The following is a 12,719-nucleotide window of genomic DNA, read 5'->3' on the forward strand; positions in this document are numbered from 1 at the left end:
TATATATATATATACATATATATATTTACAAGAAAACAAATACATTTTTATTTATTCACTTTTTAATAGTTTAAATCCTTGGAGGATACAGCATCATACAGATTCTGTGTCCAGTGGCCTTCGCAGGAAGATTGCTTTGAAATTTGGCATCAACCATGCCACTGTCTCCTTAAGCACTAGTAACCTTTCCCCAGATTACTCTGGTTTGGTTAGATTTGCTGCCAGGAGTGTGTTGTTCTTTGCTTTGTACACATAAGCACATCTCTTGCTCAAGTAGAATTCAATTTCATCTTGAGCATAAATACGTTCAATTTTAAGAAGCACTGAGTGCTCCCTTTGGTTCCAGAGACCTTGCTTATAGCCAACAAAAATGGCCTCACACCATAGTCTTCTAGACTTAGCTGCCTTCTAGAAGTCCTGTTCCCAGGAGGCCTCCACAGGTTCCAAGATGCCAGAAAGAGAAATATGTGTGTGTGTGTGTGTGTGTGTGTGTATTTTAAAGTTGAGTAGCCATGACTTGAATTGGCACTCTGATAGGTGGTGCTAGCTTCCCAAACCATGGTTTAGACAATGGTGTCACAACACCCACTCTATCAAATCAGTTTTTAAAACCAACGTATTTGAACTCTGATCTTGTGTTTTTTCCTGCATAGTGTATCATCTGTCTGTAAGATCTGATGTGATTCATAGCCATGGACTGCTGAGTTACTTAAAAAAACATAGGCTGTTAATAACCCAGAGCTAAAGACTAGGAAAATATGTCTATATAAAGATAAGGCCATTGATATTCATGGAAAGAGAGTGTAAAAACTGTTCCCTGTTTTAGTACCATCTTTTTTTTTTTTTTTTTTTGACAGGCAGAGTTAGACAGTGAGAGAGAGACAGAAAGGTCTTCCTTTTTTGTTGGTTCACCCCCTAAATGGCCGCTACGACTGGTATGCTGTGGCCGGCACACTGCGCCAATACAAAGCCAGGAGCCAGTTGCTTCCTCCTAGTCTCCCATGTGGGTGCAGGGCCCAAGCACTTAGGCCATCCTCCACTGCACTCCCGGGCCATAGCAGAGAGCTAGACTGGAAGAGGAGCAACCAGGACAGAATCCGGCACCCCAACCGGGACTAGAACCCGGAGTGCCAGGGGCGGCAGGCGGAGGATTAGCCAAGTAAGCCATGGCACCGGCCTTAGTACCATCTTTAAAAAGAACACGAAGTGTAATGCATTGGACAAATCTATAATTTATGTGAATTTTATAACCAATACTATCTTCTAGATGTCACTATCATATATTCCCTTTTATGTATAATATAATTGATATCCTTTCAATAAGGTAAGATATTGGATGTAGCTTTAAAAATTCTATGGGTATTTTATTAAGACTGCTTTTGAACTCATTCACTTGTTTTATATGCACAAATGAAAAAAGTTTATGCAGTAACAAAACTCAGTTGCTTTACTAAAATTTTATGACTTTAAGCTCGAAACAAAAAGGAAAGAGGAAGTGTTTTATTGATAAACTTTTCCGGTACATAGCTGCTTGACAAATGGCTGTACAGCTGTTTGCAGTAACACAGAAGACATGTCTAATTTTGATCATTGTTACGTAAGCATTCCTTGTTTGTTCTCGTAGAGTTGTTTGCTAAAAGTTTATATAACCTGCCTGAAGGTCCTTCTCAAGGAAGAGTTTCAGAAATGTCTTAAGCTGATGGTCTGTGAGGGAAATTTTGTGTGTTTGTGTGGGTCTAGGCACATGAGCATGCGTGTGATTCATACATCTCTTTTTACAAAGGAATAGAGGGAAAACAGGAAGTTATTTCAACCAAGCAGAAAATCACATCAGATTATAATCAGTGACTAGGTCAGACACTACATAATGCTCTCTTCAACTTAAGGTTTCTTGAAAGCTCACAAGTCGAAGGAAGTAAGATCCTGGGATTTTTAACTTGCACTGGGGGCAAAGTTATTCTTTCATGCTGAAGAGGTGTGAAGAAAAATTCTACTAGGAAAGACAAGCTTTTAAAAGAGTTGGCTGGGGGCCAGCGCTGTGGTGCAGTGGGTTAAAGCCGTGGCCTGCAGCACCAGCATCCCATTTGGGTGTCGGTTCTAGTCCCAGCTGCTCCTCTTCTGATCCAGCTCTCTGCTATGGCCTGGGACAGCCCAAGTCCTTGGGCCCCTGCACCCATGTGGGAGACCCAGAGGAAGCTCCTGGCTCCTGCCTTCGGATCAGCGCAGCTCCAGCTGTTGGGGCCATCTGGGGAGTGAACCAGCAAATGGAGGACCTCTCTCTCTGTCTCTACCTCTCTCTGTAACTCTGTCTTTCAAATAAGTAAAATAAATATATATAAAAAAGAGTTGGCTGTATAATTTTCCAAAACAACAATATTTTACACTTAGAAATAAAATTTATTAAAGGGAATAATTTATCAAAATTAAAACTATAGGAATTATTTTATTTTATTTTATTTTATTTTATTTTTTTTATTTTTTTATTTTTTGACAGGCAGAGTGGACAGTGAGAGAGAGAGACAGAGAGAAAGGTCTTCCTTTGCCGTTGGTTCACCCTCCAATGGCCACCGCGGCCGGCGCGCTGCGGCCGGCGCACCGCGCTGATCCGATGGCAGGAGCCAGGAGCCAGGTGCTTTTCCTGGTCTCCCATGGGGTGCAGGGCCCAAGCACCTGGGCCATCCTCCACTGCACTCCCTGGCCACAGCAGAGGGCTGGCCTGGAAGAGGGGCAACCGGGACAGAATCCGGCGCCCCGACCGGGACTAGAACCCGGTGTGCCGGCGCCGCTAGGCGGAGGATTAGCCTACTGAGCCGCGGCGCCGGCCAAACTATAGGAATTAAAACACAGTGTAAGGCATAGAGTTATGTGGCCTCTTGTATGGCTGATCTTTTTAAGGTTTATTTATTCTAAAGGCAGAGTTACAGAGAGATAGAAGGAGGGAGGGGGAGAGAGAGAGAATGAGAGAGATATATAGGGAGGGAGGGAGGGAGGGGGAAAGAGAGAGATTCCATTCTCTGGTTCCCTACCTAAATGGCTGCAGAGTCCAGGGCTGGGCCAGGCTGAAGCCAAGATCCTGGAAGTACAGCTTAATCTCCTGTGTGGGTTGCAGGAGCCCAAGCACTTGCACCGTCTTCTGCTGCTTTCTCAGGTGCATTAGCAGGGAGTTGGATTGAAAGCGAGGCAGTTAGGACTTGAACCATTGCTCACATGGAGTACTCATGTGGGATGCCGTTGTAGCAGGCAGTGGCTTAGCCCACCGCACCACAGTGCTGCCTCCTGATTAGGTTTATGATTGAGGTCTATTTGTACCAATTAGAGTTCTTTCTTCTGCAAAAAGACCCAATTCCCAATGGCCTGCTTTGATTGAGACAAACGTTTTCTATAGAGAAGAAGCCTGGAGTGAAATAGCTAGTAGTTAATGTTGAGAAGAAAGGCATTGCTTAAAAAAAAAACACTCAAATTGGATATCTACTGTTACTTATTTAGGCTAAAACAACATAAGCACTAACCTTCTAGAGTAGAAATTATTTATCTGTTTCTCCATCGAGAGTATCTGATACAAAGTCACCAGTCATTAGGTGTGATTATAACTCATTCTTGTCCCACTAAGCCATGATATCAATCTCTTTTGATGAGAACTATGTTAAGGAATTTTCCAGTAAAGATGACTTAAAGCTCGTCTTGTGGGTGGAGGCAGGATGTTGTGGCACATCAGGTTACGATGCTGCTTGAGATGCCTACATCCTCAGTACTATGCTTCCAGTCCGGCTTCCTGCTAATGTGCATGGGAGGCAACCAATGCTGGAAGCAAGTACTGAGGTCATTGTCATCCACCAGTGAGGGAGACTCAGATGAACTTCCTGGCGTCTGACTTCAGCCTGGCCCAACCGTGGCTGTTGCAGACATTTGGAAAGTGAACCAGAGGGTGGAACATTCTTTCCTTCTGTCTCTGTTTCTCCTTCTCTCTGTCCCTTTGCCTTTCAAATCAAGAAACAAATATATGCTGCTCTATAAATATTTTGGAAGAAATCGGAGGAAAAAAATTGTGGTTAAAAGCATGGACTTTGGTATCAGACCAGGTATAATTTGTCTAAGCCCCCACTTTCATTTTCCATAAAGTGGGAGTGATAATAGATCCTACCTGCTATACAGCAATGCAGTGCTTACCAGTTGTATTAGTTTCCTATTGCAGTTGTAATGTATTACCAAAAAGTCAGTGGCTGAAAACACAAATTTATTATCTTAAATTCCTAACAGTCCAAAGCCCAGAATACAGTCACAAGGCTAAAGTCAGTGTGGCAGTAGAGCTGTGTTCCTTTCTGGAGAGATCCTGGGACTTTTAATTTACAGTGGGGCAAAATTATTATTTTTTTTTCCTGAAAGACTTACAGAAAGGGGGTGAAGGGAGGACTAGGGAGGGGGGAGGGGGGAGGTCTTTTATCTGCTGATTCATCTCTTAGATGATTTCTTCATTCATGCCCACCAACCAACTTCAAAGCCAGCAATGGCCAGTCAAGTTTTTCTCATATCGTACCCTATCACACTGACTGTCCTGCCTTTCTCTTCCTTTTATAGGGACCCTTGGAATTACATTGCACCCACTGGAAAACAAGGGATAATTTCTTTTCTCATGGGCAACCTTAATTTCATCTGCAACCTTAATTTCCCCTTGCCAAGTAAAACACCATTCACCAATTCTAGGGATTAGGCCGAGGATACCTTTAGGAGTCCTTATTCTGTCTACCATGTCAGAGTACCTGCCACTAAGTAAACACTCAAGAAAAGTTAATTTTTGCTGTTCCTAACCAGAGGGTGAAAGAACCCTTTTCTGAATGTTTTTTGTTGTTTAGGTAATATACCAATGGACCAGTGTCCCAGAACCAGACAAGCACAGGGCCTGAGCACATTGCATTTCAACACCTTTTACAAACAGTGGCTTTGGCACTTTGCCTGCTGAGCTGAACAGCAAACAGCAGGGTTGTTTCATCTGACCCAGATACGCATGTTCTTAACCTTTTTTGTTCTCTCTTTACACCTTTTCCCCCTTTTTTAGAGTGTATTTTACTGCTATGGTTTATGTTCAGCTGACTCCTCAAAAGCAGGACTTGATTGCCACCCTTTCTGTCAAGCTTTAAGGAGCACATGTCCAGTTTTGAGCGAGGTACGTGCCCCCTGATTTCCCATGTGTCTCTGGAAACATCTCCAGCCCTCTAATGGCTGTTTTTGACTCCAGCCGTCCCTTCCTCCCTGTGGTTGCCAGGACAGCAGCACTCTTTCTGCCATGCTGTGTGAACATTCGGAGTCACCTGCCCTTTTGTACTCCCTGTTACTCTCACAAGTTCTCTCAAATAGTCATGCTCCTCGTTCTATTCAAGTTCAAGTTTTCTGTGCCCTTGTCTGGACCACAAGCATAGCCTCCCAGCTGTCTCCTGCTTTCCTTCCTTGACTGAGCCCAGGAAAGCTCTGGTCTCCGCTTTCCATTTATTCTGCCTTACATCAGTCCTTGTAAATCAGTCCTTGTCAGCCTGCTGAAGGATTCAGGGAACTATTTTTAAGCAGCCACCATATGCCAGACACTGTGCTTAGACATTTGGCATATGGTATCTCATTTAATCCTAACCGAATGCCCTGGCAGGTAGATATTATTTCTCCTTTTTCTCTGGTGAGGCAACTGGGGCATACAGAGCTTTTATATAACTCAGCCAAAGCTGAATGGTAAGTGGCAAACTGAGATTCAGTTTCCCATGTATCTGATTTCAAAGTCCTTTGTTTTACCACTCCTTTAGGGCCCCATCACCTGGCCTTGTTTTTGGGGTGCCCATTTTATCAAGGCTTGCCTGAATTCACATGCTTGTCTTCCAGTGCCTTACTGTTTGGTCAGTAGTCATTTCTGTAAGCAGCTGAAAACTGCGATATGTCCTATTTCATATCACATATTTGTACTTGTCAAACACCTCCCTCTGACGTGGTTTGCTGATTAATCCAGGTACATTCCGCATATTGAAGAGAAAAGGAGGGGCAGCGAGGGAAACAAGTAATTTTTGCAGGTGTGGGTGTCGCTGAGCCACCATAAATTGCAGTGCTTGTGGAAGTAAATGATTCTGAGAGATTAGGTTCTTTTGCCACTAGAGATCAACTCTGAGTGCCCAGTGACAAGCCAAAACATGCTTTGGTTCTTTGACACCCACAAAGGAAACAGAAACCAGTTTAGCAACTTTGTAAGTGGGTGCAGAGGGATTCCTATAAATAAAGCTTCCCATTGTGCCTTCCTGGTCATGTTAGATTTGGAATGCTGATGGGTTTATACTGTCTTATACTGAACTTTTAGTGGTAATATCATGAATTCAGTTCCAGCTCATTTAGTTCATTCAGTGCATTTTTTCAGTATTCCTCGAGTTTTTATATTTTTTTTGAGAAGCTGAAAGACAAGAGAGAAGGAAACAGATTCAGAGAGAAAGACAGAGAACTACCCAAAGTTCATGCTCCAAGTGCCCAGAGTGGCTGGGGCTAGACTAGGGCTGCAAGAAGCACCTGGGAATGTAATTCAGATCTCCTGTGTGAGTGGCAGGAATCCACGTACTTGAGGCATCACCCTGCCTCCCAGGGTCTGCTGTGATAGGGGACTGTAGTCAGGAACCAGAGAAGAGAATGAAACCCACCGCTCCTGTGTGGTACATGGGCATCTTAGCTGTGAGACTGAATGTCTACCCCTAGCATTCTCAATTTGGTACTACTCAAAGGTGACATAAATTATAAAGTTCACTTTACATAATGGACTTTGTCCTGTCCCTCCATCACTCCCACCTTATCCTGTCTGGGAAATAGCCCTTAAACTGTCTGGAGTCATTACAGTGTCAATAGACAAAATTGGAAGGCATATGATAGATTACACTAAAGTATTATATCAATATGGAATGTACTAAAGCTGAAAGCTTCACTGTGGTTATGTAGGTGAATATTCATATTCATGGAAATTATGCACCTAAGTGTTTAAGGATAAAGTGTCAAGATGCAAGTAATTTGCCCTGAAATGGTTCAACATATATGGTTTCAATATATACATTTTGTGTGTTTGACAGAAGGAAAGAGAGAATGCAAACATAGAGCCAGTGGGTTAAAGTACTAATAGTTTAATTGACCTAAAGAGTAAATATGAAGGAGTTTTTAAAGGGATCATGGATAATGTGAACTATGAAAAAATGACCTGGATTTCAAAATTTGTGCACTAAAATAACAGCTTTTTGATTAATTCTCCATGAATCTTATGAAGTACATTCTTTCTAAGCAGTATCAATTCTCATTTATGGGCAGATGATACTCAAATTTAAATTCCATCTGAGATTAGCAGAAACTCTACACCTGTGGGTCTTATTGTTTCCTAGAAATATTCACAGGCTATTTCACAGGTATTCAAACTGCAGCATCTCTTAAATTGGTATTATAATTTCCCCTTTTTTAAAAAAACTATTTGAGGGAGGGAGGGAGAGAAGGAGAGAGGAGGGAGGGAAGGAAAATGAGAAAGTGGAATCTCTTATTTATTGGTCTGTGTCCCAAATGCCCTCAATGTCTTGAGCTGGGCCAGGGCCAGAGCCAGAACCAGGTCCCAGAAATTCAATCCAGGTCTCCTGTGTGGGTGGTAGGATCCCAATAACTTGAGCAATCACTGAAACCTCCAAGGATGTACTTTAGTGGAAGATGTGGGACTCTTAACAGACATCTTTTTTTTTTTTTTTTTTGACAGGTAGAGTTAGACAGTGAGAGAGAGAGAGACAGAGAGAGAAAGAGAGAAAGGTCTTCCTTCCGTTGGTTCACCCCCCAAATGGCCACTACAGCCGGCGTGCTGTGCCGATCCAAAGCCAGGAGCTTCCTCCTGGTCTCCCATGCGGGTGCAGGGCCCAAGGACTTGGGCTATCCTGGACTGCCCTCTCCGGCCACAGCAGAGAGCTGGACTGGAAGAGGAGCAACTGGGACAGAATCCGGCACCCTGACCAGAACTAGAACCCGGGGTGCCGGCGCCGCAGGCGGAGGATTAGCCTAGTGAGCCTCGGCGCCAGCCTTAACTGACATCTTAAGCACTGGGCCAAATGCCCACCCCATCGCTTTTAAATAGGTGTTTCCTTCAGTGTTCTCTAGTACCCAACAAGATTATTATCCCACCTGAGCTCCTAACAGAACCATTACAATAAGTCATGGGATCCTAACTCTTCTACACCGTAAAGACATTCTAATTGATCTGCCTCTTTTGATTCCTAATACCATTATTTAGCCTCATGTATCACATGGGTTATAATCACCACCTCCTAGGTGGTGTCCTTAATGAGGATATTATCCCCATCCATTTCCTTCTGTTTCCTGAAGTGTGGCTACTTTCTAGAGTTCTAGTCTGACCTTGTTAATGCTCTAAAGACTAAGTGTCTACCTATTGCCCTCAGATTAAAATCCAAATCCTCAAAATAATTCATAAGGCACATGAAGACCCAGGTTCTTACCTATTTTTTGATTCTCACCTCTCTCTTCTCTCTCTCTACCCTATCTGTCTTATCCTTTCTCATACCCTGCTATGGTCACACTGAACATTTTTTGGTTGTAGTTTGTCTGGCCTCCACACCTTTGCTCATGCTAGTCTCTATGCTTTGAGAACTTTTCTCTCTCTAGCTCCCAACTGCTTTTTCAGCAGATCACCCTGTTTATCTGATTAATTTTTCCTTTTAAACCCTCATAGATGACATTCTTCTAAGCAACATTCATGACATCCTATGTCTGAGCTAACCAATAATTAGAAGCAAATTTAAGATAAAATAATACATTTGTGAACTAGCACAATGCATGTAAACATCCACTCAGTCCATAAGGCTTTCCCTAAATATTTAACGAACACCTGTTATATGTCCAGCAACTGCTGGTTAGCTCTTTGAACAGATATTTGTTGATTTCCTACAATAAATGCAGGAACTTTGGGGTGCTGAGACTACAGGAATGAACCTCCTTAGAGCTTAATTGTAGTGGGTATAACTAAGCACCAACGTGCAAATGTTTAATATCAGTTAGTGGTAAGTGTCAAAAAGAAAAACACAAAAGAGTATGCTATCTTAGATATGGTAGTCCCATATCTTCCCAAGGAAGAGGTATATGACCAGGAATCTAAATAAAACAGAGAAAGAGCAAGCCAATGGATTTGGGTAGAACCCAGGGGGAGTTACATGGGCAAAGACTACAGCTTGGTGTTTTCAGAGAACCACAAAGAGCTCCCCTTTGTGTGTTAAACTCCATGAGCAAGCGAGTATTGACAGAAAGAAGTTTGAGGGCCAGAACCTCAAATTAGAAATTAGCAGAGCATCTACTTTGTTAAATAGAATCTAGTCATGATACCAGTTTCAATTATGCTTATTATTTTGCACCTGAACACAAACTAGACTGCATTTTGTGGAGGAAGAAGGCCACCAACAGGAGAGCAACCCCAAGTGGAAGTTGCTGTTCTAAGGATTCATGATTCAGAATTGGATGAACCCTGGAGAACTAGAAGGGTGACCTTAGAAGGGCAGCAGCAGGAAGATCAAAGTGTAAACCAGCAGTGCTGATCAGATAGCCTTGACATGTCATCTGTTCCCTCTGCCCTTCCCAACCGCATTCATTCTTGACTGTTCCAACATCTTGATTCCTTTTCAGCTATTAGGTGATGATGGAGAGTACTTTTGCCTTTCAACTACACCAGAGACTTTCCAGGAAGTGAAATATGATATTCTAAAAATCAAATAATAAATATTGGGGCCAGTGTTGTGGCATAGAGGGTTAAGCTGCTATCTGCAGTGCCAGCATCCTATAAAAGCATTGGTTCAAGTTCAAGCTGCCCCACTTCCCATTCACTTCCCTTCTGATGTGCCTGGGAAAGCTGCGGAGAATGGACCAAGTGCTTGGGCCTCTGCACCTACATGGGAAGCCCAGATGAAGCTCCTAGCTCTTGACTCTTGGCTTTGGCCTAGCCCAGCACTGGCTGGTGCAGCCCTGTGGGGAGTGAACCAACAGATGAAAGATCTGTCTTTCATCTCTGTCTCTCCATCTCTCTCTGTAATTCTGATTTTCAAATAAACAAATAAATATTTAAAAAAAGTAATAATAACAAATCCCAGGGTATTTTTCATCTATTGCCAACTAGATATATATACATGTGTGGAGTGAAAGTATTTAAAAACAATAAGCTAAAGTTCATTCTATCTTTCAAGAGAACTATCTTGTTTCAAGGATTGACCATTATGACTGAAAGACCTTTACTGTTTTCCAAAATTATATCAAATTATATCAGTCTGTATTAGTTCATCATTTTCCCCTTCATTTTCTTCTGTTTATTCTTTGTTTTTCCTCTTCTTGATCTATATAATCTTTTTTAAGAAATTTCTATTTATATAAAGAGAACAGATTTCATGTGTTTCATATATACAGTTTTTTTAAAAAAAATATTTATTTATTTATTTGAAAGTCAGAGTTACACAGAGAGAGGAGAGGCAGAGAGAGAGAGAGAGAGAGGTCTTCCATCCACTGGTTCACTCCCTAGATGGCCACAACATTCAGAGGTGTGCTGATCCGAAGCCAGGAGCCAGGAGTTTCTTCCGAGTCTCCCATGCGGGTGCAGGAACCCAAGGCCTTGGGCCATCTTCTACTGCTTTACCAGACCACAGCAGACAGCAGGTCTAGAACTGGCGCCCATATGGGATGCTGGTGCTTCAGGCCAGGACTTGAACCCGCTGTGCCACGGCGCCGGCCCCTCATATATAGAGTTTTAAGAACATACTAATACTTCCCACACTACTCACTCCTTCTTCCTTTACTCCCACCCTCACTCTTCGTTTCTTATTTTCTTTTAATTTTTGCAATGACATACTTTCTTTTTTTAAAAAAAAAGACTTTATTTTATTTATTTGAAAGAGTTACAGAAAGAGGTAGAGACAGAGAGAGAGGTCTTCCATCTGCTAGTTCACTCCCCAGATGGCTGCAATAGCTGGAGCTGCACTGATCTGAAGCCAGGAGCCAGGAGCTTCTTCCAGGGCTTTAACCCGCTGTGCCACTGTGCTGGCCCTGCAATGACATACATTCTTTTTTTTTTTTTTTTTTTTTTTGACAGGCAGAGTGGACAGTGAGAGAGACAGAGAGAAAGGTCTTCCTTTTGCCGTTGGTTCACCTTCCAATGGCTGCCGCGGCCGGCGTACCACGCTGATCCGAAGCCAGGAGCCATGTGTTTCTCCTGGTCTCCCATGGGGTGCAGGGCCCAAGCACCTGGGCCATCCTCCACTGCACTCCCGGGCCACAGCAGAGAGCTGGACTGGAAGAGGGGCAACCGGGACAGAATCCGGTGCCCCGACCGGAACTAGAACCCGGTGTGCCGGCGCCGCAAGGCGGAGGATTAGCCTATTGAGCTGCGGTGCCGGCAACATACTTTCAATTTATCTTATAATCATAAGCTTAAGCCATCACTAAATAAAGAATTCAACAAGTAGTAAGTAGAACAACCACTATTCCTCAAGAGTATAGACAAGGGCTAATAACAAGAATCAAGTCTCAAATGTCGGTTTCATTCATATACATTAAATTATTTTGTACTCCTAGTTATCACATATCAGAGAGAACATGATTTACTTTTAGGACTGGCTTATTTCACTAAGCTAATGGTCTCCAATTGCATCCATTTTATTGAGAAAGACAGGATTTCATTCTTTTGTATGACTGAGTAGTATTCCATTGTGTGTGTGTGTGTGTGTGTGTATATCACATTTCTGTATCCAGTCATTAGTTGTTGCATACCTGTGTTGATTCCATATCTTAGCTATTGTGAATTGAGCTGCTATGAACATGAGTATACAGATCAAACTTTCATGTTCTGAATTCATTTCCATTGGGTAAATTCCCAGGAGTGGAATGGCTGGGTATATGGAAGACCTATTTTAGATTTCTGAGCACTCTCCATAATGTCTTCCATAATGGCTGTAGTAGTGTTTGTTCCCACCATCAGTATATTAGAATACCTTTTTCTCCTCATCCTCTTCAGGATTCATTATTTTTAAAATTTTTACCTAGAAACATTTTATTTAAGATATATAAACTTCATGTATTTCATATATACAAATTTAGGAACATATTTGTAATGAAGTAAAAACTCATTGTGGATTTCATTTAATTTTTCTGATGGCTAGTGATCCTTATCATCTTTTCATGTATTTGTTGGCCATTTGTATTTAATACTTTGTCTGTTCATATCCTTAGCCCATTTCTTAGCTGAATTGTTGATTGTTGTTGTTGAATTTCTTGATCTGCTTATATTCTGGATATTTAATCCTTTATCAGATACATGGTTTCAAATATTTTCTCCCATTCTGTCAGTTGCCTCTTTGTTAATCATTTCCTTGGCTGTGCAGAAGCTTCTTAGCTAGATATAATCCCATTTATCTGTTTTTTCTTTTATTGACTGTGCTTCTGCTGTCTTATCCAAGAATTATTTGCCTATGATAGTGTTTTGCAGTGTTTCCCCTATATTTTCCCTAGTAAATTAATGATTTCAAATCTTATGGTTATATCTCTGTTTCATTACAAGTGGGTGTAAAGTAGGGGTCTTGGTTCATACCTCTACATAAGGAGATCCAATTTTCCCAACATCGTTTGTTGAAGAGACTGTCTTTTCTCCAGGGAGTCATTTTAGCTTATTTATCAAAGATTGGTTATAGAAGCATGGA

The 12,719-nt window shown here is 42.0% G+C and overlaps 1 protein-coding gene and 1 pseudogene across 3 annotated transcripts in view; one reads left to right on the plus strand and one right to left on the minus strand.

Moving 5' to 3' along the window:
* OXR1 (oxidation resistance 1) overlaps positions 1 to 12,719 on the plus strand; it is an 825,596-nt gene that overhangs the window by 642,953 nt on the left and 169,924 nt on the right. The window lies entirely within an intron of this gene.
* On the minus strand, positions 71 to 12,044 carry LOC138850028 (large ribosomal subunit protein eL33-like; annotated as a pseudogene).

Source organism: Oryctolagus cuniculus, chromosome 6 (assembly GCF_964237555.1).
Source record: "Oryctolagus cuniculus chromosome 6, mOryCun1.1, whole genome shotgun sequence".
NCBI classification, from domain to species: domain Eukaryota; kingdom Metazoa; phylum Chordata; class Mammalia; order Lagomorpha; family Leporidae; genus Oryctolagus; species Oryctolagus cuniculus.